A 10,787-nucleotide genomic window follows, 5' to 3' on the forward strand; every position below is an offset into this window, starting at 1 on the left:
CATCAATTCTGTAAATAAGTTCAAAAAATTGCAATCTCCTTTTTCTTGTGCTTTTTGTTATGTCTCCTATTTTTCTGCATAGTTCATTATTAGATCTTACTTTCCATACTTCTGTTTTTTTCACTGGGCCTAAGATTGTTCTCAGGATTCTAATTTTGATATTCTTTTTCTTCTACTTCTTTTTGTCCGTTTTACCCTCTTTGGGGTACGGTAGATCTATCAATGGTTAGTCAATCGTGTTTTCCTGTCCTCCCAGTACTTTCTCATCCTTTCAGATCTTGCTTTCCTCTCTTCTTCAGAAATTCTGTATAGTCGTTTGGGCTTCACCCTGTCCTGTAACCTCTTTATTTTATCTTTGGTTATTTTCTTCGCAGATCCATATACAAGCATCTCTTCTGTAATTTGGAATTCTCGTAGGTCCTTCTCAGTTTCCTTAAACCAGTTCGCCTTGGTTTTCTTATTACGGAAATAGTCGAAGATTCTTTTAGCTATCCTTTTCGGGTCCATTCTTAGGATGTGGCCATAGAAGTCAATTCTCCTTTTCCTTATTGTGTCGGAAATCCTTTATGATTTCCTATTATTATTATCATCTGAGAATTTGACATGTTCAGCCGTTTTCTTTATGTGTTAGGACCGTAATCGACCTGATAGTTGGCACTTGTGTTGTTTAAATTAAATGCAAACAGGGTTCGAGTTTTTATTTAAAACTGAAATTGTCAACCATTAGGCTGACTTTATTTCTCTTCTTGATTTATTGTAAAAAAAAGTCTGATGCATGGTATTTCAGGTCAGGGAGCAGAGATGGCATCTAAGAATCCCTAGCGAATTTTTCAGCACGGAGTTCGCATGGTCTGCATGATGTCCGGGATTATTTTATTCCTCAACTAGCTGCAGTACCCTCGCCGGAGGGACCATCATCTAGCATATGCAAAGTGATCTAAGTCAATATTCAAGCGGGGTGTTTTACTCGGCACGCAACAGTAATCCCATCTGTTGGAGATGAGTGGCAGCTGAAGGGACGAATCACATCACAACAATGTAAAGTGAATCCTTCCTTCTTTTATGTCTCCCTCTTGTCTTAGTCGTCAACCGATCGTTACTTTAAGTCATTTTATTTTCTTTTTTTTTAATAATCATCTTCACAATTTTCCTCGTCAATACGGACCGATGGCCACGTAGTTTTACACCTTAAGATCATCATTACAAAAAACCATCACCAATTAACATTATTCTACAATATTGCCATATTGCCGTTGATATGGTCTCAGCAACAAAAGTCATAAAGTTCATGAATAATATTATCATAGTCTGTAGTTAAAACCGTATAAGACATGAATAATTGGAACTTGTATTCTCTGTAACTCCTGTTATGTATACTTTTCGATAGACCAATAATATAGTTACTTAGGAATAAATTGTATCGCCTTCTACTAAACTACCCTTTCATCCAGGGTGGATAAACATTATTTATAGCCTAGACCAGGGCCTCTCAAACGCCCAAAATCATACGCGTGCAAACTGCGGCGCAGCGTTCCTGTGCACAGTGCATCGGTCCCACTCGGCTCCGCTCGGACCAACGCTTCGTCTCTGGGCTACTTGGCTAAGCTCGGCTCAACTCGGCTCGGATGTGAAGCGCTGCGGAGTAAATGAGGAAGAGGGAGACAGGGGGAGCGGGTAAGACAGGCGTGGGGAAAGAGAGAGACAGCGCTATTGCTCCAAATCGACGAGTGGAGGGTCTGTACTCTGGTCAACCAAGCGAAGTCTTCTTTTGCACCGCGCACAGTGCATGCATCAGGCGCATGCACCCTGAGAGGCCCTGGCCTAGATTGTAGCACCTTATTTCCAAATTTTACATACCGATTTTCATTAAATTCCCTCCAGCCATTTTCTCGTCATGCCCATACCGACAGACAGACAGACAGACAGACAGACAGACAGACAGACAGACAGACAGACAGACAGACAGACAGACAGACTTGACAGAAAATTGTTACTATGAACATGAACGACACAGAAATACCATTATTTTTAATTTCTGAGCAGTACACAGAAAACTCTTATTATATATATGTGTGTGTAGACTTCTTGGGAATCGTTCCTCTAGGACCAAATTTAACGGTACACTATATAGTAAAATGTCATGAATTTCGAGGAAAATATCAAAATTGGTTTTAGAACTCTAAAAAATACCCCGATGTCTCTTCTTTCGAAAAATGCTTTTATTTCTTAAGTGCCGCCATTTTAAAGCCGACAGCGCCTCCTTTAAAAGGCGCTGAGCTAGCATTTAACTGTCCCAGGTTCTACTGGACACGCCCCTCCAGCTGCTGCTTTCCCTTTCTTACGTCTCTCTCATTTGGATTTCAAATGTAATCTAAGATCAGATTGGTGCAATAAGTTGAATGTCTTAGCAGGTGACCTACGAATCTATTCTTGCTACTCCTACACCGCGCGGCTGGCCATATGTTTACCCTGTTCGCGCTTAATATGTATCGATCAGACCTTGGGTTTCAGATAAGAACCAATTATGTTATTCATGATGTATATGGTCCGACTTCGTGGATAAATGGTTAGCATGCAGATGGTCCCGGGTTCAATTCCGGCAGGGTCGGGGATTTTAACCTTAATTGGTTAGTTCTGATGGCTCGGAGGCGGGTGCATGTGCTGTCTTACGCATTAGAAATCATCCTAGGTAGGGTCCAATCCTCACAGATGCGCAGCTCGCCCAAAGGGAGTCAACTTGAAAGATCTGCACCTGGCGTCAGACAAGGTGATGGACTGTCACCAGTTCTCTTCAATTCCTTGTTAGAAGACGTTATCCGAGAATGGGGAAAGGAATTAGCCGGGAAACGGTTACTGAACAAAGTTCACATGTCTTCCTAAAGCTGGTCTTCTCTGTTACGTCCTCTGGTCTTATATCACTTAACAGCATGTCTTTATGCACCTCCCTCAACCAGCGGGGATGATATTTACATTTTTCCTGTAAAGTGAGCAATTTGTGCGTCAATCTCTCCGGGTTTATTATCTACAAGTGACCCTAAAAAGTTAACCTTCGTTTCTTCATAACAGTGGTGATATTTTTCACTCCCGCATACAGTTCCTTGTTTGAGATGAGAAAACCCTCGGACACTTTCTTAGGACCCAAAATGTTTCTGAGGAACATAGTTTCATTTTTCTCAGTCGAATATATTACACATTGCATTGTATAGTTTGAGATGTTTTATAAAAGTTATTAGCATTCTTTGAAACCTGTGTTACATTGGAATAGAACAGGCATTCCATTATAACGGGCGTTACAGTTGAACAGTTAAAAAGACAAATTTGGAGAAAGAAATAACAATCGATCAAAATCTCACCGATTGCAAAAGATAGCTCTTAATTTTGTGTGTGCTATGAGCTATTGTTTTCTGAATTAAAACCTTTCCCAGAATTTTAAATATTAAAAAAAGCATATTGTAAAATGTGTTACATGAAAGCAACCCAATTGTTGAGGTAGGTGATGAAAATCAATAAACTCTGTGAGATGAGAGCTAGTAGATACTTGAAAATTTTATTGCAGACCAAAGAAAATCTAGAAAACTAAACATATAAATTAAAAAAGGACAATCACTGTTTTTCCTGTTATTTCTCTATTTTGAATGTAACGGATGTTACACAGTGTAATGTAATGTGAATAAATAACTAGAATAATCAAAATAAAATAATCGAAATAAATTAATAAAAATAATTAGTCGAAATGTCCGTAGTATGGGCAGCAGAGTTCACCAGAATGGGTCCCTCAAATTTTAATGGAGCATGATAATAATTCTTTCTCTCCCAGGGCGTGTACATAAAAGATGCGTACTGGTACATCTGCTTCAGGCCCTACCTAACCTTCTGAAAACTACTAAATAAGTAGGAACTGCACCTAGGTTCATCAACTCCACTGATTCTAAAATAACAAACATATTCTCAATAAAATCCGTGCAAGAGCACCTCATCAGCACACCAATATATACATATAATGCACACACAAAATATTTCTGGAAGATTCCATATTTACAACAACAACAACAACGATGAAAACAGTGCGAAAACGAAAGCGAGGACTAAGCCACCATTTGTAGTCAGTCCATGAACAATGTACTTATAGGTCGATAAGTACCCTTCAATGTGTCCGTATCAAAACGACTTGCAGATTCTCATAATTGGCACTTATTATATCACACGCCAACGGCCATACCATTTTTAATACACCGGTTCTCGTCCGATCACCGCAGTTAAGCAACATTGGGCGTGGTCAGTAATTGGATGGGTGACCGCTTGGGAACACCACGTGCCGTTGGCTCAATTCCCTTTTTTCCCCATCGATGGTATCTTTAACTTGTCGTGGTGGTGGGGCTTGTGTGGTCAAAAAATCCTGAGAGCTATGCCGGCGGTAGCTTAGCTACTGGTAGGGCCTCCCTTGCCGGACAGGTCGAAGGTGATGATCCAGACTAAAGGGGATACCCTGGTCCTCCAGGTTGGGAGTTGGGCATAGGGTTGACAACTCTATCCCGTTAAAAAAAACTGTTGAAAAGCCGCAAAGAGTAAGAACAAACCGGACGGACCATGCGAGTCCGGAGATGGAGGACCAAGGCAATCGACAGAGAGCTTTGGAAGAAGATTGTTGCGGAGACCAAGGTTCTGCAAGGACCGTAGCGTCAAGGAGTAGTATATAACACAGATACTGTACCTCATAAAACACTGCGTTCACTGACTCTTACGCGTGTTTTAAAGGTACATTCACTTGAGAAAAACACGCTTGTCGTTCTAAGACGTAAATTATGGAAAGTCTGACATAGCTTTCACCAACATTTATTACCAAGCCTCCACCAGTGATACAATACCCAGTGCCTAAACACTCCACAGTTGTAGGTCAACCACGTTCCGGAAACATAATAAGAGCCACCTTCCACAGGCCAGTCCAGTATAGCGCAGCAGTGTCACTCCAGTACCGTATCAGAAGTTGTAAGTGCACCAGTGTGCTCCTCGCCGTATCATCACATGCCTTAATAGACATCAGCTTTCCCCCTTCCTCTCAAAATATACGTCGAGATTGATCCTGGTCAGCGAATCACGAGTAGATTCCCTTATCAAGACCACGCCCTGAATCTCTCCCAGTGACACAAGACAATCACAACGTCCACAGACTTTGGGGTGTTCCACCTGTGTCATCCGAACTTTTCGACTACAATAACAAGTCCACCTCATCAGACCTTGTGATGCGCTTTTTAGTGTTTTATTCTCTTCACAATTGTATTTTCTATGTTATATATTTCAATAACTTCATGAATCTAACTTACTCAACTTTTGGAAGCACAATGCTGATCTACTCTTCAAGAACTTGCTCCGTACTTCAAGTACATATTTGATCTACGACTTTTATATCATTTTTGGATCTACCAACACGCAGTGCTAATCTATAAAATTATACAGTGTCTCATAAACTGCAACTGAACTCTTCAAGTACTTACTCCGCACTACATTTAAGTGCGTATTTGATTCTTCTTCACACACAGTGCTCTCGAACATATATATATGTCTTAGTAACGTATTTGATCTACGACTTCTTTATAGACACACATTACTGATACTTAAAATTATACAGTGCCTCATAAACTACAACTAAAATACGTATTTGACTTTAGACTTCTATATAACTTTGAAATCTCAACGCACAGTGCTCCCTTATATATTATAGTGCTCCATAAACTGCATCTGACAGCATCATTTAAACTCCATTTCTACCTGTGCATCTTATTTGTGTTTTTTTGCTATATTTCAACGCACAGTGCTCCTTAAAGATTTTGGTGCTTCACTAGCAGAAACAAAACAGAATTATTTAAACTTCGCAATTAATTTTCTACGCTTTGTTTTAAAGTTATAATTGGCTTATGATGACCATGAATACTGGTCGAAACCGATACCTATTTTAATTAAATAGGAATGTAAACTTACATTTCTTATATTAATAGTATTCAAAGGTGGAAACATTATATACTTTCTTTCATCTTACATGGCCGCATGAGTCATACAAAGTTTCCAAGTTAAAATAGCAAGGTTTTCCCAACCGTTGCACAAAACAAATTACTCATACCATATATGGAGACCTTTCAGGTTAAAATATTAATAATAAGTATACAAATTAAATAATAATAATGAATCGAATACTTACAATAAATTCTCTCGCTTCTAAATACAGTGTGAGGGTGTGATATACTTCTTATCACAACAGTTCACAAAAAACATTATAACTGAACAAAATGCTTATAAGATTAAAGGAGATAATAGTATATAAGGACAAATTAAAGTAGTATTGTTTGTTTAAAAGAGATAATTAATCATTAGAGTTCATGAACAAATTTAACAAGTTCTTAAAAGTTATTCTGATACTCCCTGTACTATAATAGTTATTTGTTATTAAATGCACATTAGAATCACATTTATAATTGGAGAGAAAGTTGAGACAAAATCTAGCACAAATATTTTTACAATTTCAATTTTTTTCTTCATTTTGAAACTTCAAAAACTGGAATGAAACTTTAATAATCATGATTTTAAAAACATGTTCATCACTAGATATGGCCATTTCTAATATGTACTGTTCATATAGTTAAACATACCACTATTTTTAGTTTACAAAAACATGCCAAGGTTGCACTTTTTCATGGAATCCATGAGAACTTATTTCAGGAACCTAAAAATAGATTCTAAACAATTAAAATCCCCATGTCCGGTAGCGATACATTCGACAGGAACGAAATATGTATTATCGATTGTCGGTCTTAACCACTGTATCACACCTGCCCTGCGCACACTAATGTTCCATTCTTGTAAGCTTTCTGCCCATACTTTACAACTCTTATTTTTAGCCTTATTCCATTCTCGCCGAGTTTATCCCTACTCTCTATTCAGCCTCTTCAATATTCCCCAGCATCCATAACTCATGATAATCGTAGTCTGACTTTCTTTGTACTTCCTTCGTTCTGTCAGTCATACCGCAAGTGCCATCTTCTGTCTTCTCCTTTCTTCGAAAAAAGAAGAAGTAGAGAATGAACAAAAAAGAGAAAAGATTGCAGTGTTCGAGACGGAACACCTTTTTTTCTAAAGTTGCATCTTAAATCATTCTCGAAATGGCTCAAGTTGGAGCGAAAGTTAGCTTAAGAACTGATAATATTTCACGTTTGAATGCTACGACTCATCTGCGATAGTAAACGATATATACTCTTATTCTTTCTTTAAGTGTTAAGAGTTATGATAAGAGGGAAGTATATCTTATTTCTATTCCTCTCTCTCCAGTCCCCCACCCATAAAATCCTCCACCCTCTTTTCCAAACTGTATCGCGCAAAGTTCCCGATATTCTGTTTTGCCTTCAGTTTCTTAGAATTGCTTTCTATAGGTTAGAACGAAGTAGATTTAAGAAAAAAACTTCTGAAGAGGTTATGGTTTCAGATAAACTTTTCCTTCGTCTCACTTTTGTAAGGCTCTATCTTCTTCTTCGCTTTCCAAGTCTTTTGTCTTTTAAATATCGGATACATTTGATAATAAAACCCCACAGAATGATAATAATATTGTATTAAGTTCAAAGACTCTTTATTGTTATCCAGAATCGAGGACAAAAAGCGATGGCAGACGAACAAAAGAAGACGGCTTAGTTTGAAATTTGCGCGATGCCAAAGTAACAGAAATTTACTTTTTTGTATGCCTCCAGGTCATTTGAGATTCTTCCTTTAATTTAGAGAATTCTCTTTGCAGATGAAATTAAGGTCGTTGAATGGAAAAGGGAATCAAATGATATTAATCTGTTATTGTCTTGGAAGATACCGGGTCATGCATTGGGATTGGAGTTTGCATGCGGGTTCAGGAGGAAGGGAGGGGAAGATGTGAGGAGAGATTGACAGTTTGACACGTCAAAGTAACAAGCAGGGGATCATTAAACTACTGAATCCCACCCGCCTCTCTCTCTTCAGTAGGGGGTTTTGACACGTTTAGCTGATCTATATATTTTGACATGACTACATATTATTAGAGGGTGGGTTCGTATGCACTAATAATGGCACTATATACATGAATCTACAGGGTCTCTGCTATAAACCCAGACCGTCCAGCTGCCTTTCTACACTCCGAGACTTAAGCAGCCGTACGGGAGGCGCGCACATATTTCTTGCCCTTGTAAGGAGCGAGCACGTGTTCGAAGCCAGTCTGAGTCTCAGCAGTCATCATTGCAACGCCGCAATTTCATAGTTTCAAGTAATTTTAAGTACGAGTCGACTCGCCAGGTACAGGATGCACTTGTTCGGCAATGTCCTGGTGAGCACAGACTCGCGTAATTGTAAGTAAATTTGAAACTACTGACTCAGTGCTCAATAAAACCAATCAATCAATCAATCAATCAATCAATCAATCAATCAATCAATCAATCAATCAATCAATCAATCAATCAATCAATACCGATCTGCATTTAGGGCAGTCGCCCAGGTGGCAGATTCCCTATCTGTTACTTTCCTAGCCTTTTCCTAAATGATTTCAAAGAAATTGGAAATTTATTGAACATCTCCCTTGGTAAGCTATTCCAATCCCTCACTCCCCTTCCTATAAATGAATATTTGCCCCAGTTTGTCCTCTTGAATTCCAACTTTATCTTCATATTGTGATCTTTCCTACTTTTATAAACGCCATTCAAACTTATTCGTCTACTAATGTCATTCCACGCCATCTCTCCGCTGACAGCTCGGAACATACCGCTTAGTCGAGCAGCTCTTCTTCTTTCTCTCAACTCTTCCCAACCCAAACTTTGCAACATTTTTGTAACGCTACTCTTTTGTCGGAAATCACCCAGAACAAATCGAGCTGCTTTTCTTTGGATTTTTTCCAGTTCTTGAATCAGGTAATCCTGGTGAGGGTCCCATACACTGGAACCATACTCTAGTTGGGGTCTTACCAGAGACTTATATTCCCTCTCCTTTACATCCTTACTACAACCCCGAAACACCCTCATAACCATGTGCAGAGATCTGTACCCTTTATTTACAATCCCATTTATGTGATTACCCCAATGAAGATCTTTCCTTATATTAACACCTAGATACTTACAATGATCCCCAAAAGGAACTTTCACCCCATCAACGCAGTAATTAAAACTGAGAGGACTTTTCCTATTTGTGAAACTCACAACCTGACTTTTAGCCCCGTTTATCAACATACCATTGCCTGCTGTCCGTCTCACAACATTTTCGAGGTCACGTTGCAGTTGCTCACAATCTTGTAACTTATTTATCACTCTATAGATAATAACATCATCCGCAAAAAGCCTTACCTCCGATTCCACTCCTTTAATCATATCATTTATATATATATATATAAGAAAACATAAAGGTCCGATAATACTACCTTGAGGAATTCCCCTCTTAATTATTACAGGGTCAGATAAAGCTTCACCTACTCTAATTCTCTGAGATCTATTTTCTAGAAATATAGCAACCCATTCATTCACTCTTTTGTCTAGTCCAATTGCACTCATTTTTGCCAGTAGTCTCCCATGATCCACCCTATCAAATGCTTTAGACAGGTCAATCGCGATACAGTCCATTTGACCTCCAGAATCCAAGATATCTGCTATATCTTGCTGGAATCCTACAAGTTGAGCTTAAGTGGAATAACCTTTCCTAAAACCGAATTGCCTTCTATCGAACCAGTTATTAATTTCACAAACATGTCTAATATAATCAGAAAGAATGCCTTCCCAAAGCTTACATACAATGCATGTCAAACTTACTGGCCTGTAATTTTCAGCTTCATGTCTATCACCCTTTCCTTTATACACAAAAACATGCGCGCACACGAAAAGTTTTGACAAAGGAAGAATTACATTATATTGATGCGAATCTTGAACGGTCACCGAATAAATCACTCGCTGAATTAGCACAATAAGCAGTGGTTTCGGTTTCTTCTGCACACAGAGCTACAAAGGTGTTAAACAACAAACCGTACAGGTTCACACAGGCCCATTGTTTAAAACCTGCTGATCGAGCGACAAGACTGACTGGTATCTTGCATTATTGAATGGTCCTTTATTCGACCCACAGCTAGTGTTCTTGACGGATGAGGCCTGGTGTGAAGAGTCATAACTATACCTCGGATTTTTAGGTGGTAATAGGTTAGAATGCAAAGTAATTTGGTTTGTAGGAAGTGTGATGCAACCCGTTGGACCATAATGTAGGAAGAGTAGCATAAATTCAAGGAGTTCTCTGGGCTGTACCCCTAATATCTATGCAAATCTCATAGCATAACCGTTGTACAGTGTAGGGTATACTTGTTACTGGATTAATTAAGTTTGCATTCTAACCTATCAGTACCTAATAATCCGGACTCCACTCATAACTTTCGCTATTGGTGTGCAGAAAATCTTAATGGTGTCTATAAAGTCCCTATTTATGAAGGATGACACTTCCAGCATCTTTTTATATAAGGTAGGATCTCATATAATAATGTATACACGCTTAAGGCGACACTCCGGGGATAAAAATCGATATTTTGGTCATTTTTATTAAATTATTTTAATGACTGAATCTGAAAGGATTTAGTTTCTTTTTAATAATAATGTTATTCATTTTACGTCCCACTAACTACTCTTTGACGGTTTTCGGAGACGCCGAGGTGCCGTAATTTAGTCCCACGGGAGTTCTTTTACGTGCCAGTAAATATACCGACACGAGGCTGACGTATTTGAGCACCTTAAAATACCACCGGACTGAACCACCATCGAACC

The 10,787-nt window shown here is 38.8% G+C and overlaps 1 non-coding gene across 1 annotated transcript; it reads left to right on the forward strand.

The window, feature by feature from the left end:
* Positions 1–4,205: 4,205 nt before the first annotated feature.
* LOC137503405 (5S ribosomal RNA) lies at positions 4,206–4,324 on the forward strand. Its single transcript, XR_011019123.1, has one exon. It is a non-coding gene; the product is annotated as a 5S ribosomal RNA (ribosomal RNA).
* Positions 4,325–10,787: the final 6,463 nt, after the last annotated feature.

The sequence above is a fragment of the Anabrus simplex genome, chromosome X (assembly GCF_040414725.1).
Source record: "Anabrus simplex isolate iqAnaSimp1 chromosome X, ASM4041472v1, whole genome shotgun sequence".
Taxonomy (NCBI): domain Eukaryota; kingdom Metazoa; phylum Arthropoda; class Insecta; order Orthoptera; family Tettigoniidae; genus Anabrus; species Anabrus simplex.